At 35.0% G+C, this 19,201-nt stretch overlaps 1 protein-coding gene across 4 annotated transcripts in view; it reads right to left on the reverse strand.

Annotated features, from left to right (window-relative positions):
- GSK3B (glycogen synthase kinase 3 beta) overlaps positions 1-19,201 on the reverse strand; it is a 261,869-nt gene that overhangs the window by 55,606 nt on the left and 187,062 nt on the right. The gene's annotated exons all lie outside the window — the stretch shown is intronic.

Genomic DNA, 19,201 nt, shown 5'->3' on the forward strand with positions numbered 1-19,201 from the left:
TTTATTAATATATTTTTACATTGTTATTTTCTGAATATTTTTGATCTGCAGTTGGTTGATTCTGCAGATGCGGAACCTGCAGATATGGAGGGCCACTTGTATTATCAATATATCAGGTAAACTTTATTATAAACCCTCAATAATTCATTCAGTCATTGAATACTTAGTGTCCCTTGTGTACAAGGAACTATGTTAGGACTTTTGGAGGATACAAAGAACAAGAGATTTCCTGCTACCATAAACTTACATATTTGTATGTCCAAAAAGTATAACTACAGTACACAACAAAAATGTATTGAGCACTTCATTGTCTCTAGAGCTATACTAGGGACTGAACAAAGGAAAGCACATGGACCTGGCTGTACAAGATGGATGACAGGAAGAAACATTAAATGCTAAAAATTGAGGACTTTGAAGAGAAACACTACATATTACTCATCTTTATAACTATAAGACCTTGTATAAGTCAAATTTGTTGAAATAAAATATTAAACCAATTACAGTTCAAGAATAGTTGCACAGAAGTAGAAGAAAGGAATGGTAAGTACTAGATTTGTGGTGGCAACGAGTGAACAACCAGGCATAATTCTGTAACCATTCAGGGCAAAGTGAGAATTTGTTTGTTATGTTTTTGTTATTGGTTCTAATTCTTTAGACTCTGCTAAAACTTTCAGAACTTCAAATTTTTAAAAGTTTGTTCTTTAAAAGACACTTAAGAAAATGAAAAGGTTAGCCACGAACTGAGGTATTTAGAATATATAAAAAACTTATAATTCAAAATAAGACAAGCCAATACAAATCAGCAAAAGATATGTACAGGCATTTCACCAAGGATGACATAGAGATGGCAAATAAGCACAAGAAAAGATGTTCGGCATCATTAATCATTAGGGAAATGCTAATTAAGACGAGATACCACTATATACCCAATAAGAAGGCTAAAATTAAAGACTATCTATAACAAATCTTGGCAAGGATGTAGAGCAACTGAAGCTCTCACCATTGATGGTGGAAATGTGAAATGGTATACAGCACCTTAGAAAACAGTTTGGAAGTTTCTTAAAAGCTAAACATATACGTATCATACAACCCATCATGCCCACTCCTAGGTACTTACCCAAGAGAAATGAACGCATATGTTCATACAAAGACTTGTACACAAATATGCATAGCGTATTTTTTGCAACTGCTAAACAGTAGAAACAAACCAAAATGGCATGACAAGTAAATAAATGGTACATAGCCATACAGTAAAATATTACTCAGTAATTTAAAAAGAACATGGATGAATCTAAAAATAATAAAGCTGAGTGAGAGAAGCCAGACCAAAAAGAGTACCTAAAGTATAATCACATTCATGTAGAATTCTAGCAAATTTTCTACCTATAGTGACAGAAGATCTACAGTTTTGAGAAGCAGGACTACAAAGGGACACTAGGAAGCTACTGGGATTACGAATGTTCATTATCTCAGTTTCATGGGTGTAAGCATACGGCAAAATTTATCAAGTTGAACACTTTAAATATGTGCAGTTTTTAAAAATATTTCTGTGGATACATAGGAGAATATATCTGTGGAATATATGAGACACTCTGATGTAGGCATACAATATGTAATAATCACATCAGGGTAAATGTGGTATCCATCACCTTAAGCATTTGTCCTTTGTTTATTTTTATTTATTTATTTATTTTAGAGACGGAGTCTTGCACTGTTGCCCAGGCTGGAGCGCAGTGGCATCATCTTGGCTCACTGCAAGTTCCACCTCCTGGGCTCACGCCATTCCCCTGCCTCAGCCTCCTGAGTAGCTGGGACTACAGGCGCCTGCCACCACGCCTGGCTTATTTTTTGTATTTTTTAGTAGAGACGAGGTTTCATAGTGTCAGTCAGGATAGTCTCGATCTCCTGACCTTGTGATCCACCCACCTCGGCCTCCCAAAGTGCTGGGATTACAGGTGTGAGCCATCGTGCCCGGCCTATCCTTTGTTTTATAAACAACCCAATTATACTCTAAGGTATTTTCAATATTTAATTAAATTATTATTGTGTATAGTCACCCTGTTGTGCTATGAAATACTAGATTTTATTCTTTCCATTGTTTTCCCTATTTCCCCCTCAACTGCCCTTCTCAGCTTCTGCTAACCATCATTCTACTCTCTATCTTCATGAGTTCAATTGTTTTAATTTTTAGCTCTCAGAAATAACTGAGAACATGTGAGGTTTGTCTTTCTGTGCCTGGCTAAACACAATGACTTCCAGTGCCATCTATGTTGTTGCATATAATAGAATCTCATTCTTTTTGAGTATACACACACACACACACACACACACACACACACACACATCACATTTTCTTTATCTATTCATGCAGTGTCCATGCTGATGAACACTTAGGTTGCTTCCAAACCTTGGCTATTGTGAAGAGTGTTGAAATAAACATAGGAGTGCAGTTATCTGTTCAATATACTGATTTCCTTTCTTTTGGATATACACCTAGCAGTATGACTGCTAGATGGTATGGCAGCTCTATTTTTAGTTTTTTCAGGAGCTTCCATACTGTTCTCCATGGAAGCTGTACTAATTTACATCACCACCACCAACATACAAGGATTCTGTTTTCTCCACATCCTTGTCGGCATTTGATACTGCCTGTCATTTAGAGATAAAAGCCATTTTATCTGGGGTGAGATGATATCTCATTGTAGTTTTGATTTGCATTTCTCTGATGATCAATGATGTTGAGCACCTTTCATACACCTGTTTGCCATCTGTATGTATCCTTTTGAGCAATGTCTATTCAGATCTTTTGTCCATTTCAAAATCAGATTATTAGATATTTTTCCTATAAAGTTGTTGAAGCTTCTTATATATTCTGGTTATTAAGCTCTTGTCAAATATTTTCTCCCAATTTATGCATTGTCTCTTCAGTCTGTTAACTGTTTCCTTTGCTGTGCAGAAGCTTTTTATCTTGATGTGGTCCCTATGTGTAGTTTCTTGTATGCCAATTACACCTGTAATAAAAACTTTCAGAAATTGTTTAACTATTAGAATACATAAAGTTTGGGTAAGATAGATGGAAGAATATTCTGAACTACAGAATAATTATTGACATAAATCAAAAAGGAATCTAGTTAAAAATAAACTGACCTTTAACTGTGTATAAGGTAATTTCTGAGCAAACTCCTAATGTTATTGGAAAGAAAATAAAAAGGTGACTGTAAAAATAATCTAAATTATTAACACTTATTCTAACCCCTATTTCTAACATTGTTCTGGTGATATGTGCATGTGTCTGTGTATGTGTATACATGTACCTGGTGAGAAGGTGAGGAGTGAAAAATGAGGGAGCAGTATTAATAAGCTTATCAATAATTCTGTCACATGCAACGCTACTGGATTCTTTTGAGAGCTGAAAACAAACAACGGTGGCAATGACATGAATAAACGAGTGTTTATAAACGTATACCTTCAGTGACCCTACAACCTACTGATTTCCATTTCAAGCTATTATACCCTAATAGAGAAATTCTTATACCTCTAAAGCAACATTGTTCATAATAATAAAATACTGCCAATAAAAGCAAAAATCCACCAGTAGAATTAACAAATAAATTGTGGCACAGTCATACAATAATATACTAACTAGCAATGAAGAGGACTAAACCAGAGCTACACATACCTTTATGGATGAATCTCACAAACAATGAATGCACACAGTATGACTGCCTTATATAAAGTTCAAAATCAAACAACACATAGTTTACATAGTAAAACTGTGTATAACTAAATAAAAAACGTAAGAATACTCATCATTAAAATCAAGTACGGATTATCTAGTTTAACAAAGAGGATGTGGAAAAGGGGGCTGTGACTGGTATGGGGCAAAAGTAATTCTTCTACCTCTAATTCTTAATGTAAGTTGTAGTTACATGAATATTTACTATTGTACTTAAAACAATATATTTGTATATATTTTTCATTATGATATATTTAGAAATAACCAAAATGATACTTCAGAAATGCCCACTCTTGAATGAGTATTTGTTGTACAGTCATCCTCTATATATTCAGTACTTTGCTAACATAAGACACAGTACTAACTCTCCAAAAGAAATGAGAATTATATGACGTCCATTAGTAAATGCACCTGTTTACTGTGTGAACAGAAATCACATGCACTTCTTAAGCATTCAGCTAACTTTCCTATAGAGGTTATGGGGGATAATTCAAGAGTTACTGATATGGTTTGACTATGTTCCCACCCAAATCTCATTTTGAATTGTAGCTCCCATATTTCCCTTATGTTGTGGGAGGAACCCAGTGGGAGATAATTGAATCATGAGGGCAGTTTGTCCCATGTTGTTCTCATGACAGTGAATAAGTCTCACAAGATCTGATGGGTTTTATAAAGGGGAGTCTGCCTGCACAAGACAAGCTCCCGTCTCTTGCCTGCCCATGTAAGATATGACTTTGCTCCTCCTTGCCTTCTGCCATGATTGTGAGGCCTCCCCAGTCATGTGGAACTGTAAGTCAATTAAACCTCTTTCCTTATTAAATTACCCAGTCTAGGGTATGTCTTTATCAGCAGCATGAAAATGACTAATACAGTTACAAAGTATAACGTAAGTCAGGATGTTCCTTGAAATGAAAGTTTCACAATTCTTGTTTTTTTTTTTTACTTATAACCTAAGAATATTCCTAATGGAAGCAAATCTGTGAAATATACAATAAAACAGTTGAGAAGCATGTGCTTATACACAAAGTATGCTTAACATATAAACTTTTAATAATTTATTTAAGGTACACCATGTGTGTGTACTCACTCTCACATCCTTCTCCCTAAACTCACTGTCTCACAGCCACTTAGATCTAAACATTTTACCTAATATTATGTCAAGGAAAATTTCAAACAAAAAAGTTGTAAAAGTTTTACAGTGAACACCAACCCACTATATCCACTATCCACATTCTCCAACTAACATTTTACTCTATTTGGTTCATCACATATCCAACCCTCTATCCATACATCAATCCAACTATTTTTTGATGCATTTCAAAATAAGTTGCAGATATCAGCACACATCAGCATGCATATAATTAAGGTTTGATATTTACAACTTTATAAGTATTTTTTACATACCTTGAATCCTCCTTTAATATATACCAGAAAACGCACATGGAAAATCTTTATCACAATGTGAAATAATCTGCTTTGATGAATAGTGATGATATTTAAAAAGTATTTTTTTTCTTCTGCAACTCATTCCTTTATAAAGATTTATACACTTTTACTGTCTGTTTTGCTGTTGATTTGCATTTATTTCACCTGGGTTCCCCACTGGTTAAAACAAGGTTTCTTTATTATACTTACAATCAGTGGTCAGAGTTTTAACTAGCTATATTCTTTACCTTCAAAATGTAGTTATCACTGACTTTTAAGAGGCTTTAACTACCAACCTGTAAATAGAATTGTTGTTGATGTATTCACTATAAATTATTTTTAAAAAGCAATTAACTAAAAAAAGTCTGTCAGCACAAAATGGCAAAGAAAATCCTATTCATCCATTTACCATCACATGACTGTGAATCATGAAGGCTATTAGATGGGAAACAGAGATACTAACATTACAGTATGTTCCATGTTTAATTCAACTACTATCATTTTTCTAGTCTTTTCCTTATTGTTTTTTAAATCTTAACACCAGGTTCTCCTTAGGGTGGCTGACAGTGGGATTTACAACATATTAAAAAATACTAAAAATTCAAAAAGCTCTCAAATTTGAAACACTGAATAATATTTTATTACGACAAGGTCCTCACAATATAGGAAAAAAACTACTTATTTCTGTTGGTGACTTCCAATGATAAACCAATTAAAATAAAACTTTAGGGAGCAATTTAAAAATGTCTACTATCCCTAGACGTGATCAAGAATGGTCACAAAAAAATATTTTTAAAAAATGGAAACTAGATGAGAGATTTTCTAATTCAGGGGTCAGCAAACTTTTTCTGGAAAGGGCCAGACAGTAAATATTTAAAGCTTGTGGGACACAAAGTCTCTGTCACTGCTCAACTCTGCAACATAAAAACAACCACAAACAAAAGTTTATTTACAAAAATGGGTAGCAGATTGTGTTTGGCCCCTGGACTCTACTGTGTTGACCCTTAATCTAGTACAAACATTTTTAAACATGAGAAAAACAGACCCAGAAGGAGTATCTTTTCAGAGGTCATAACTAGAAATAGAGCTAGAAAGGAATTTAAACCTTATTAGCGGTAAACAAATTTTAGGAGGTGGCATCAAAGAATCTGGTTATTGAATGTGGCTAGAAGGTAAACAATTTCAGTAGTTGTGAAAAATCTTGATGATATTAGGCATGAAGGAGTAGATCTGGAAGAGAAAATAATATTTGAGATCAGACATTCAGGAAGAACCAGGAAGAGCTCTCCACCAAGTGGTGGACATCAGATATATTACTTAGAAGAGAGCTTGAGGCTAAAAGAACTGCTTTGGTAGTACCTGTGGTATAAGCGCTAGGTTGCTGTGACAGTGTACAACAGTCAAAGCAGACAAAGAAGAGTGCTAAAGATGGGCATACAAATATACAGAAAAAAGAGAAATTTAAACAGAAGGCTGAGATAGAAGTACAAGGAGTTGGGCGAGGTCCCATAGACAGTGACACCATGGGGGCCAAGGAAGGTGAACACTTAAAGGACAAAGTATCTTATGACACAATGAACCCAGGCAAAAAATAAAGTCCAAAAGGTGTTCACTGCAGGTGGCCATTAAGATTTCCTTTCTGATCTTGCTGAGGTCATGAGAAGAGCAAACCGACTACAATCACCTGACATGAGTTTAGTGGAATTAAGTTTTCCTTTCAAAACGTACTGGCAGTGAAAGAAAGGAGAGAACAAAGAACAAATATTTATTAAGCACATAGCATGTAAGAGCAGTGTGCTAGATATATCAATTTTCTTTTCTCATTTGAATTTTGCAGATACAATATTATCCTCTTTTACACTTGAAAAACCTAAGGCTGACAGAAGTCTCAAGGTTACAATTTGTCAGTGGTAGACAGGGATACAAATGTATGTGTCACTGACTCCCTAAAATGGTCTATCTAATGTTAAGGGCAGAAAAGAAGGAAGACTTCTTACAAAATAACTTTTAAAAAGTCATTTTTAGGCCAGGGGCGGTGGCTCAAGCCTGTAATCCTAGCACTTTGGGAGGCTGAGACGGGCGGATCACGAGGTCAGGAGATCGAGATCATCCTGGCTAACACGGTGAAACCCCGTCTCTACTAAAAAAAATACAAAAAAATAGCCGGGCGAGGTGGCGGGTGCCTGTAGTCCCAGCTACTTGGGAGGCTGAGGCAGGAGAATGGCGTAAACCCAGGAGGCAGAGCTTGCAGTGAGCTGAGATCTGGCCACTGCACCCCAGCCTGGGTGACAAAGCGAGACTCCGTCTCAAAAAAAAAAAAAAAAAAAAAAAACGTCATTTTCTTAAACTACACTGATTATTCCATGAAAAAGAAAACTGAATCCTTTTGAGTTGTATAAAATATATAACGGTTTTGTAAGATCATGAGGCTATAAACAAGTTTCAAAAGTTAAATATACTTTTTGGCAACTTAAAAAAAATACCGATTTAAATAAAATCTACCCCTATCATGGTAATTCAACTTAATAAAATGAGTATCAGCATTATACTGAATGGGCAAAAACTGGAAGCATTCTCCTTGGGAAGTGGAACAAGACAAGGATGCCCACTCTCACCATTCCTATTCAACATAGTACTAGAAGTGCTAGCCAGAGCAATCAGGCAGGAGAAAAAAACAAATAACATCCAAATAAAAAAAGAAGTAAACTATTTTCTTCACAGATGATATGATTCTATACCTAGAAAGCCCTAAAGACAAAGGTTCCTGTCAAAAGGTTCCTGGAACTGATAAATGCCTTCAGTAAAGTTTCAGGATACAAAATCCATAAATGAAAGTAAGTAGCATTTCTATACACCAATAATGTTCAAGCTGAGAGCCGAATCAAGAACACAGTCCTATTTACAATAGCCACAAATAAAATACCTAGGAATACTTCTAACCAAAGAGGTGAAAGATCTCTACAGGGAGAACTACAAAATGCTGCTAAGAGAAATCAGATGACACAAACGGAAAAGCATTCCATGCTCATGGACTGGAAGAATCAGTACCGTTAAAATGGCCATACTGCCCAAAGCATTCTACAGATTCAATGCTATTCCTATCAAACTACCAATGCCATTTTTCATGCTATTCCTATCAAACTACCAATGTCATTTTTCACAGAACTAGAAGAAACTATTCTTAAATTCATATGGAACCAAAAAAGAGTCCATATAGCCAAAGCAATCCTAAGCAAAAAGGACAAAGCCAGAGGCATCACATTACCTGACCTCAAACTATACTGTAAGGCTACATTAATCAAAACAGCATCACATTGGTACAGTTGACAAAAATAAGCAATGGGGAAAGGATTCCCTACTCAATAAATGGTGCTGGGATAGCTGGCTAACCACATGCTAAAGAATGAAACTGGACCCCTATCTTTCACCATAAACAAAAAGTGACTCAAGATGGACTTAAGATTTAAATGTAAGACCTCAAACTATAAAAATTTTACACGAACACCTAGGAAACAGTATCCTAGACATTGGCCTTGAGAAATAATCTATGACTGAGTTCTCAAAAGCAACTGCAATAAAAACAAAAATTGGTGAGAACTAATTAAAGAGCTTCTGCATAGCAAAACCAACCATCAAAAGAATAAACAGACAACTTACAGAATTGGAGAAAATGGTCACAAACTATACATCTGACAGGTCTCCTACCCAGAATCTGTAAGAAACTTAAATCAACAAGCAAAAAACAAATAACCACATTAAAAAATAGGCAGAAGACATGAACAGAAACTTCTCTAAAGAAGACATACAAGTGGCCAACAAACATGAAAAAAATGCTTCACAATCACTAATCATCAGAGAAATGCAAGTCAAAATCACAATGAGATACCATCTCACATCAGGCACAATGGCTAACTAAAAAGTAAAAAAACAACAGATGTGGTGAGGCTGCAGAGAAAAGGGAACACTTATACGCTATTGGTAGGAATGTAAATTAGTCCAGCCACTGTAGAAAGCAGTTTAGAGATTTCTCAAATAACTTGCTTGACCCAGAAATGCCATCACTATGTATATATCCAAAAGAAAAATTGTTCTACCAGATACAACCACTTGCATGTTCATCATAGCATTCTTCACAATACAAAGACATGGAATCAACTTAGATGCCCATCAATAGTGGACTAGACAAAGAAAATGTGGTACATATACACCATAGACTACCACGCAGCCATAAAAAAAATTATGTCCTTTGCAGCAACATAGATGCTGCTGGAAGCCATTATCCTAAGCAGATTACTGAGTAGAAAAGCAAATACCGCATGTTCTCACTTATAAGTGGGAGCTAAACATTGGGTACTCATAGACATAAAGATGGCAATAATACAAACTGAGGATAACTAGAGAGGGAAAGAAGGCTGCAGAACTAACTACTGGGTACCATGCTCAGTACCTGGGTGACAAGATCCTTCATACCTCAAACCTCAGCATCACACAAGATACCCAGGCAACAAACTTGCACATGCACCCCTGAAACTAAAATAAAAGTTGGAAAAAATATTTTAAACTGTTAATAACAGAGGTCTTTAGCAACCGAATACTATGAAGAAACAGTCATCTAATTGGCTAAACAAGATAAAATTGAGTATAAAAAATTTAAAACTTATTTTAAAATGCTTTGTAAAATATACTTAATAGAATGCCATGCAAAGGCTTGCACTGTATTATTATTTTTTAAAAGGCTATTATAGACTTCTGTATCTAGCTGTGATGAAATAATGAACACTGAAACTGCCCCCCAGGTGTAAACAACTAAGAAACTGGCTGACAAACAAAATTCAACATTTTTAAAGAAGTAGGAAAATGTAAGAAGAGAAAAAATCAAGTCAGTCAACAGACACAGATCCAGAAATGATAGAGATGACAGAATTAGCACATAAGCACTTTAAAATAGCTATTATAACAAGGAGAGAAATAGAAGATATAAAAAAGAACCAAATGGAAATTATACAGTTAAAAAATATAGTATGTGAAATTAAAACTTCACAGGAGAGGATTAACAGGTTAGACACAGGGAAGAAACTGAATCACTGAATTAAAAAAATAGCAATAGAAACTATCAAAGCTGAAGCATGGAGGGAAAAAACATGTACAAACGTGACTTGAGTCTGATGGTGGGAAGTAGGGCAGATGCAGAAAAATTATTTGAAGAAACATTACCAAAACTTACCCAAATTTTATAAAAACCACTCATTATCCCACAAATACAAGAAGTTCAATGAACTTTAATGAGGACAAATACAAACAATACTATAAAAACTCATAATCAACTGGTAAAAGCCACTCATAAAGTGAAAATCTTCAAGAATGCCAGAAACACATTATAGACAGGGCATATACAGGGTACCAACAGCTGACTTCTTATCAGAAACAATGAAAGCCAGAAGAAAAAGATCTCTCCAAAGAGTGAAAGAAAAATAAACCCTAGAAACCAATTCTGTCAAGTGAAAATATCCTTCAAAATAAATTTTTAGGCAAACAAAAGCTAACCGAGTTTGTCACCAGCAGATCTTCACCACAAAAAAGTAGTTCAGTATGAAAGAAAGACTTCCAAATGGGCATTCTGATTTACACAAAGGAATAAAGAGCACTGAAAATGGTAACTATGCAGTAAAACATATGACATTTCCCCCTCATTAAAAAATTCCTCTTGAAGAAATTGCTTAAAACAAAGTAACAACTGTTGCAGGAAGTCAAGGACCCTGAACGGAGGGACTGGCTGGAGCTGTGGCAGAGGAACATGAATCGTGAAGATTTCATTTTAATATGGACATTTATCAGTTCCCAAATAATACTCTTATAATTTCTTATGCCTGTCTTTATTTTAATTTCTTAATCCTGTTATCTTCATAAGCTGAGGGTGTACATCACCTCAGGACCATTATTGTGTTAACTGTACAAATAGATTGTAAAACGTGTGTTTGAGTAACATGAAATCAGTGCACCTTGAAAAACAACAGAATAACAGCGATTTTCAGGGAAACAAGGGAAGACAACCGTAAGGTCTGACTGCCTGCAGTGTCGGGCAAAATAGAGCCATATTTTTCTTCTTGCAGACAGCCTATAAATGGACGTGCAAGTAGGGAAGATATCACTAAATTCTTTTCCTAGCAAGGATTAATACTCTGGGAAAGGAATGCATTCCTGGGGGGAGGTCTATAAACAGCTGCTCTATGAGTGTCTATCTTATGCTGTTGAAATACGGACTGAAATACGCCCTGGTCCCCTGCAGTACCCTCAGGCTTACCAGGGTGGGAGAAAACCCTGCCCTGGTAAATTTGAGGTCAGATGGGTTCTCTGCTCTCAAACCTTGTTTTCTGTTAAGATGTTTATCAAGACAATACGTGCACTGCTGAACATAGACCCTTATCAAAAGTTCTGCCTTTTGTCCTTTGTCCTCTTTCCTCAGAAGCATGTGATCTTTGTTCTTCCTTTTGCCCTTTGAAGCATGTGATCTTGTGACCTACTCCCTGTTCTTGCAACCCCTCCCCTTTTGAAATCCTTTTTATGTGCTGGTTTTGCGGCTCAGGTGGGCATCACGGTCCTACCAATATGTGATATCATCCCCGGAGGCAGAGCTGTAAAATTCCTCTCTTTGTACTTTTTTGCTTTATTTCTCAGCCAGCCGACACTTATGGAAAACAGAAAGAACCTATGTTGAAATATTAGGGGTGGGTTCCCCCAATAAACAACAAATATTTTAAGGATTATAACATGTAGAATTAAAAAGTATGAAAACTATAGCACAAAGAACAGGAAGGGGAATGGAAATACTGTCACATGGTTCTTGTTTTCCATATGACATTGTATATTACTACTTGAAGACAGATTGTAATATATTGATGCACATTTTAAATCCTAGACCAACCTCTAAAAATGCAACAAGGAAATATAGCTTAAAAGCCAATAGAAAAAATAAAAACTACTGTTTTAATCCATAGGTGGCAGTAAAAGAGGGGGAAAAACAGAGGAAAGGAAAGATGGGATGAAAAGAAAACAAATACCAAGGTGCAAAACTTAAACTCAACCACAGTGATAATTACACTGAATGCAAATAGTCTAAGTACTTTAATTAGAAAGGGAGAAATTGTCAAACTCAATTAAAAAACACCTAACTATATGTCTGTAAGAAATGCACTTTAAATTAAAACACATAGATTAAAAGTAAAAGAATGCAAGAAATTATACCATGCAAATACTAATCATAAGAAAGATAGAGTGCCTATATTAATATAAGAAAATGAAAACTTCAGGATAAGAAAATTAAACAAAAATAAAGAGGGGCATTTCCTAATGATAAAAGTCATTTTAAGACTAAATCTAAAATTATTGAGAAGACCATGTGTTGATGAGAGAATGTGGAGCACTGGAGTTCTCATGTGTTGTTGGTGGGAGTGTAAAATAGTAAAACTGCTTTGAAAAATAGTTTGGTAACCATACACTTACTTACCATATGATCAGCAATTTCAGTCCTACTTTTTTATTCAAGAGAAATATAAACATATGTCTGCAAAAACACTTGTAAACAAACATTCACAGGAGCTTTACTCATAATAATCAAAATTCCAAAACAAGTCAAATGTCCATTCACAGGTGAATGGATAAACACATTGTGGTATACTCATAACACAGAATACAACTCAGCATAAAAAGGAATAAACAGGTGATACAGACAACACTGACGAATCTCACAAACATGATATTGAGCAAAAAAAGCCAAATACAAAAGAAATATATTTCATTTATGAAATTCTAGAATAGGCATCTGTAGTGACAGAAAACAGATCAATGATCACCTGAGACAGAAGATGGGAAACTGACCACAAAGGAGAATGAACAGGGTGACCAACCATCCCAGTTTGCCTGGGACCATCTTGGCAAACCCCTCATACTGGGCAAACTGAGACATTTGGTCATTCCAGGCTATAAAAAGAAACATTTTTAGGATTATAGAAATGTTCTAAATCTTGACCAGGGTAGTGGTTACATGGCTTTGTTTGTTGAAATTTACTAAACTGTCATTTAAAATGGCTATATTATACATAAATTATATTTCTATTAACTTGATTTAAAAAGTAAAAAAAAAAAAAAAAAAAAAAAAAAAAAACAGGGACCATTATGTAACTTGTGTTGCCTTTACTAAATGCAAACAGATGTTTAACCTTCTTAACTTACTATTTATAAGGCTAGCATTAAAAGTATCAGAATCTGTCAAACCCTAAAATCAGAACTATTTTATATACAATATGCATATTTTTTTAAGAAACCAAAGATGAGACATAATCAAGAGGCATTTAAAAAACTTTTCAGTCTCTGAAGTTATTCACATTTCAAAACATTTATTTAGTGCCTATCCTCAAGAAGCTCTACAGCAGAGAGACTTGTACATAAATCAACAACAATCAGGTGACAGTAGTATAGCAAAGTAAGTATAGGTAATGTGTGAGGTGAAAGTGCTACACTGCAATGGATTCAGAAGGTTCTGGAAGGGGAGTCAAGAGCTGATTTTACTTAAGGAATGTAGGAGGCAAATGAGTAAAAACTACATTCTATGCACACTAGGTGTGTAGGTGAAAAACAGCATGCTAAAAGAGAATAAGGATTGGATTATAGATGGATGATATAATTAAAGGTTAAAAGGCAAGCAAGTGACAGATATGAAAAGATTCTGAATGCATGACTATCTTTAATATCACTAAGACATTTTAGCAACAATCCTATTTCAACCTCTGAGTATATCTTTAGGTTTTATATTAAGTTTTTATTAGGTTCAAAGAATATTTCTACCTGATTTACTCCGGCTGAATTCTACATTTGGAACTTTTGGAACAGAATAATTGAACAATAATTTTATAGATTAAAAAAGATGTTCGATAAATTCTCATTTCATACACAAAACAAGTCTTAGGGTTCACTTGAATTTTAAGAGATGAAAATTTTTTTCCCCAAAACGTTTAGACTAAAGACATATACTTTGAGTAATTAATACTTATTCCTGGATTTCCTGAAAAGTGAGTCCTTTTTTTCACTTAAAGGAAGTTAAACCACATGGAAATGTTTTATGCACTCTTCTGTAAGTATATTTCATACAAAAGAGGGGGGAATTTTAAAAACTATCACACCAATGGGAAGAGAACATATTCTCAGTTATCTATTACTAGAACTCATGACCTTTCCATTTGTTGCAAAAAGCACCAAGAGCAGCCTGCTCCACCCCTTTGGGGATACTGTTTATCCCCTTACTATTAAATCAATCATTTTATCTGTTTCTGGTCCCACCTGGTTACAAATTTATCCAAACACTGAAAAACATCAACACAGGAATTATGAGTTGATAATTACTGTCTTCAAAGAAATAATATGGCCCAAGAAGCACGTGACAAAAAGCAACTGACAAAAGTTCTGAAATGCTAGTATTTCTTCCACAACCTTGTTTATTTTATAGTTCAACACAAGAGGTCGCCAAACTTCAGCAATAGAGGTGCACGTGCAGCCTTTAAGAGCGAAGTAAAAGAAAGTCTATTAGGAATGTTGCTGCTCCGCTTAAATCCTGCAGTTGCTTCCAACTGCTTACAAGCTAATGTGATCTGGCCACTGTCAACAGCTCCAGTCTTCTCTTTCCCAGTAAACTCATATTCTATCAACCCCACCAGGCAGAACCTTAAGTGACAACCATAAAGAAACACACGAAACCCAGTTTTACTAAATATTTATCCACTCCCTTCCCCTCCCTATCTGGTAAAAATACATTTTGATGTTTCAAGATTCAGCTCAATGGTTAGCTGTCCTATGAAGGCTTTCCAGACAGCACTACTCTAAGTGAAATGCCTCTGCCTTTGTACTCTGCTCAGACATCTGGAATAATACTGGGTTTGCCCTATTGCCCTCAGTTGTTCCTCTCCTCCCATCCACCAGTCTCTGAAGCCCCTGAAGGTGAGAACCCTCTAAGTTCTTGCCCAGCACCCAGTAAAAACGGTTCACTAAATTAATGCACGTAGTTAACGTGGTATGTACCTTGAAAGACTAAAGGAATGTATGGCTAGGCCTATAGACAATGAATTCAATAAAGGCTTTAAAAATAAAATTATATAACACAATATAATCATTGTATAAATGGTTGAATACCTAAACATCTTCATTTCTTTTCTGCATAAAAGAACTGCATATGGAAATTAGAGTGTTGGGTTACGTTAGGTTGGCTGTTACATCCTCATCAGTGGCTAGAAATTTTAATTGTTCCCTTTTTTGGCGATTTAACATTGCTATAAACTTTGCGTACATGTTTTGTGTGGATATAAGTTTTCAATTATCTAGGATATATACCTACAAACTGAATTGCTGGGTCATATAACTCAATGTTTAATATTTTGAGGAAGTGCCAAACTTGTTCAAAGTTTGCATTATTTTACAACCACACCAGCAACGCATGAAGATTCCAGTTTCCCCATATCCTCACTAATATTAGTTACTGTCTTTTTACTTCAGTCATTATGGTGAGTGTGATAATAGTATTCATTATGGTACTGACTTTCATTTCCTTGATGAATAATGATGTTGAGCATCTCTCTGTATGCTTACTGGCCATTTGTGTAACTTCTTTAGAGAAGTGTATGCAGATTCTTTGTCCATTTTTCAAGTGGGCTTTCTTGTTATTATTGAGTTGTAAGAATTCCTTATATACTGTAGAGACAAATCCCTTACCAGACATAATTCGTAAAAATTCTCTCCAATTCTTTTAACTTTCTTGACGCTGTCTTCTAAAGCATAAGTTTTAAAATTTGACACAGTCCAATTTACTTGTATTTTCTTTTGTAATGTGTGCTTTTGTGTTACAGGTATGAAAATATTAACTAATTGAAGTTTACAAAAATTTGTAACTGTTTCCTTCTAAGAGTTTTATAGTTTTGGCTCTAACTTTAGGTCTTTGATTCATTCTGAATTCATTTGTTTTTAATTAACTGACGAATTATAACTGTATATAGTTTTGAGATAAACAGTGATATTATGGGTACACTGTGGAACAAAAGAATCAGACTAATTAACATACTGATTACATTAAATACTTACCATTTGATTTGCTCCTCCTGTCTAACTATAATTTTGTACCCTTTGACCAACATTTCCCATCCTCTCCACCTTCTGGTAAACACTGTTCTTCTCTCTGCTTCTGGAATTCAATTGTTTCAGAATCCACATATTAGTAAGACCATGCAGTATTTCTCTTTCTATGCCTGACTTACTCTACTTAGCATAATGTCCTCCAGGTTCACTCATGTTGTCACAAATGACAGAATTTCCTTCTTTCTTAAGGCTAAGTAGTATTCTACTGTAGTGGATATATATATATATATATATCATATTTTTCCTTCCATTTATCCACTGATAGGTACTTCCGTTGTTTCCATATCTTGGCTTTCATGAATAGAACTTGGGAGTACAGATATCTCTTTGACATAGTGACTTCAAGTCTTTAGGATAGATACCTAGAAGTAGAACTGCTGGATCATACTGTAATTTTATTTTCAGTTTTTTGAGGAACCTCCATATAGTTTTCCATAATGGTTGTACCAATTTACATTCCTAACAACAGTGTAAAGGATTCCCTTTCCTCCACAAGCCATATAATTTTTGTATATGATGTGAGGTGGGGGTCCAACTTCATTCTTTTTTATATGGATATCCAGTTGTCCAAGCACCATTTGTTGAAAAGACTATTCTTTCCCCATTGAACTGTCTTGGAATCCTTTTCAAAACTCAATTGACAATAAATATAAAGGTTTATTTCTAGACTCTCCATTCTACTTAATTGATCTACATGGCTACATTCACGCCAGTAATACATTGTCTTGATGACTGCAGTTGTGTAATAAGTTTTGAAAACAAGAAGTGTGGCTGGGCATGGTGGATCATGCCTGTAATCCCAGCACTTTGGGAAGCCAAGGTAGGTGGATCACTTGTTGAGCCCAGAAGTTTGAGACCAGTCTGGGGAACATGGTGAAAACCTATCTATAACAAAGAATGCAAAATTTCGCCAGGCATGGTGGTGTGTGCCTGTAGTCCCAGTTACTCAGGAGGCTAAGGTGGGAGGACAGCTTGAGCCAAGAAGGTGCAGGCTACAGTAAGCCATGATTGTACCACTGCACTCCAGCCTGGGTGACAGAGCGAGACCCCGTCTCAAAAAAAAAAAAAAAAAAAAAAAGTGACTCCTCCAACTTCATTCTTTTTCAAGACTGTTTTGGACTTCATTCTTTTCTTACTAAATGAAAATTTATACTTGGAAACAAGTCATCTCCCTCCCTGCCAAAAAGTTTTAGTTAGGTAAACTACTGAACATAAAGTGAAAAATTCATTCTTGGTTGATACATATTCATAGCAGTCAAAAGACCTTTTTTTCTAGGTGAATTTCAGCTAAAGTGGTATTCTCAAGGAAGAAGTATAAAATAGAAAGGGGGGTGTCTGAAACTCTTGGATTAAAAAAAAATACATGTAAAAATCTGTATACACTTCAATCAGTTTTACTTTCCTTTGAGAATCACTAACACTATAGTTCTTTGTAGCACCACAAGCCAAGATTTCCTTCACATTTTCTTGATATCTTATACATCAAATAAACAATAAAATATTGCTATGATAAAGTTTAATTTATAAATTAGGCACAGTAAGAGATAAAAAACAATTAAAATGATATACTATAATTAAAGTTCTGTGAATGTAGTCTCTCTCAAAATATTTTCTTGTACTATACTTATCCTCTTTCTTGTGACGATGTGAGATGATAAAATGCCTATGTGGTAAGATGAAGTGAGGTGAATTACACAGGCCTTGTGACATAGCCTTAGTCTACTAATGATCTTCTGACCATACACCAGGAGGAGGATCATCTGCTTGGAATGATCCTGGATCAGTGAGCCATAATAATGTCCATGGCTGGATGTCAGAAGCAAATGATGTCGATGACTAATGGGCAGGTAGTGTATACAGCATGGATATACTGGACAAAGGGAGGATTCACGTCCCAGGAGGAATGAAGCAGGACAGCATGAGATTTCAGCATACTACTCAGAACAGCATGCAATTTAAAACTCATAAATTGTTTATTACTAAAGTTTTCCACTTAAAAAAATGTTTCTGAATTGTGGTTGGCTCTGGGTAACTAAAACAGTAGAAAGTGATACCTGTGGATATCAGGAGACTACTGCAGTAATAGTAATAGTAGTAGTAGTGATGCTTACTTCTTAGGGTTAATATAAGAATTAAGTGTGGTAATGAATGTGAAGTGCTTAACCCAGTGCCTGGCACAAAGTAAGGTCTCACTGAGTGGCAGCTTTTATGATGAGCAGTCATTTCTCAATATTGGAAAATGTAGAATTCTGAGAAGCCAGGGATCCACTGATCTTTTTGTCTAAATTATACCACAAACAAGCATCAGTCAAATTGAAAGCCTAGGAAAACAATTATTTAGACAAACATTTGTAACAAAATTGTAACTCTCAACTTCTATAGAACTGTTTTTGTTTACTAACAAAAAAAAAATTGAAAGCAACTACTTTTTCGTAAGTCCTACAATTGTAAAAACATATGCTTGCTTAAAAAAATCAACATCACAGAATAGTAAAAAGCAAAAAATAAAAGTTCTCTCCTTTTCACCTTCCCTTAATTCTATTCTCCATTGTAGAATTTGTAGGTCGTTCTAAATCTTTTTCTACAGATAGGCATCAAGAAATGAAGCCCATCTACTTGGCTCCCATAGCATAATCAAAAGTTTATTTGCATCTGTGTTGTACTTTCAAATTTCTTACATAAAATTTCAGTTAGAGATAACTGAAATTACTAGCTCTTCCCTGTGTAAGACCTATCTACATAGACATCTAAATTGATTAATGTTAAGAGAAAACTAAACAGTAGTCTAGTAAAGCTGTATTAGAAAAGAAATTAAGAAACTTTAACTGCCTTATAATTTTATTATTGCAAATAATTTAAGATTCA

This window comes from Piliocolobus tephrosceles, chromosome 2 (genome assembly GCF_002776525.5).
Source record: "Piliocolobus tephrosceles isolate RC106 chromosome 2, ASM277652v3, whole genome shotgun sequence".
Lineage (NCBI taxonomy): Eukaryota > Metazoa > Chordata > Mammalia > Primates > Cercopithecidae > Piliocolobus > Piliocolobus tephrosceles.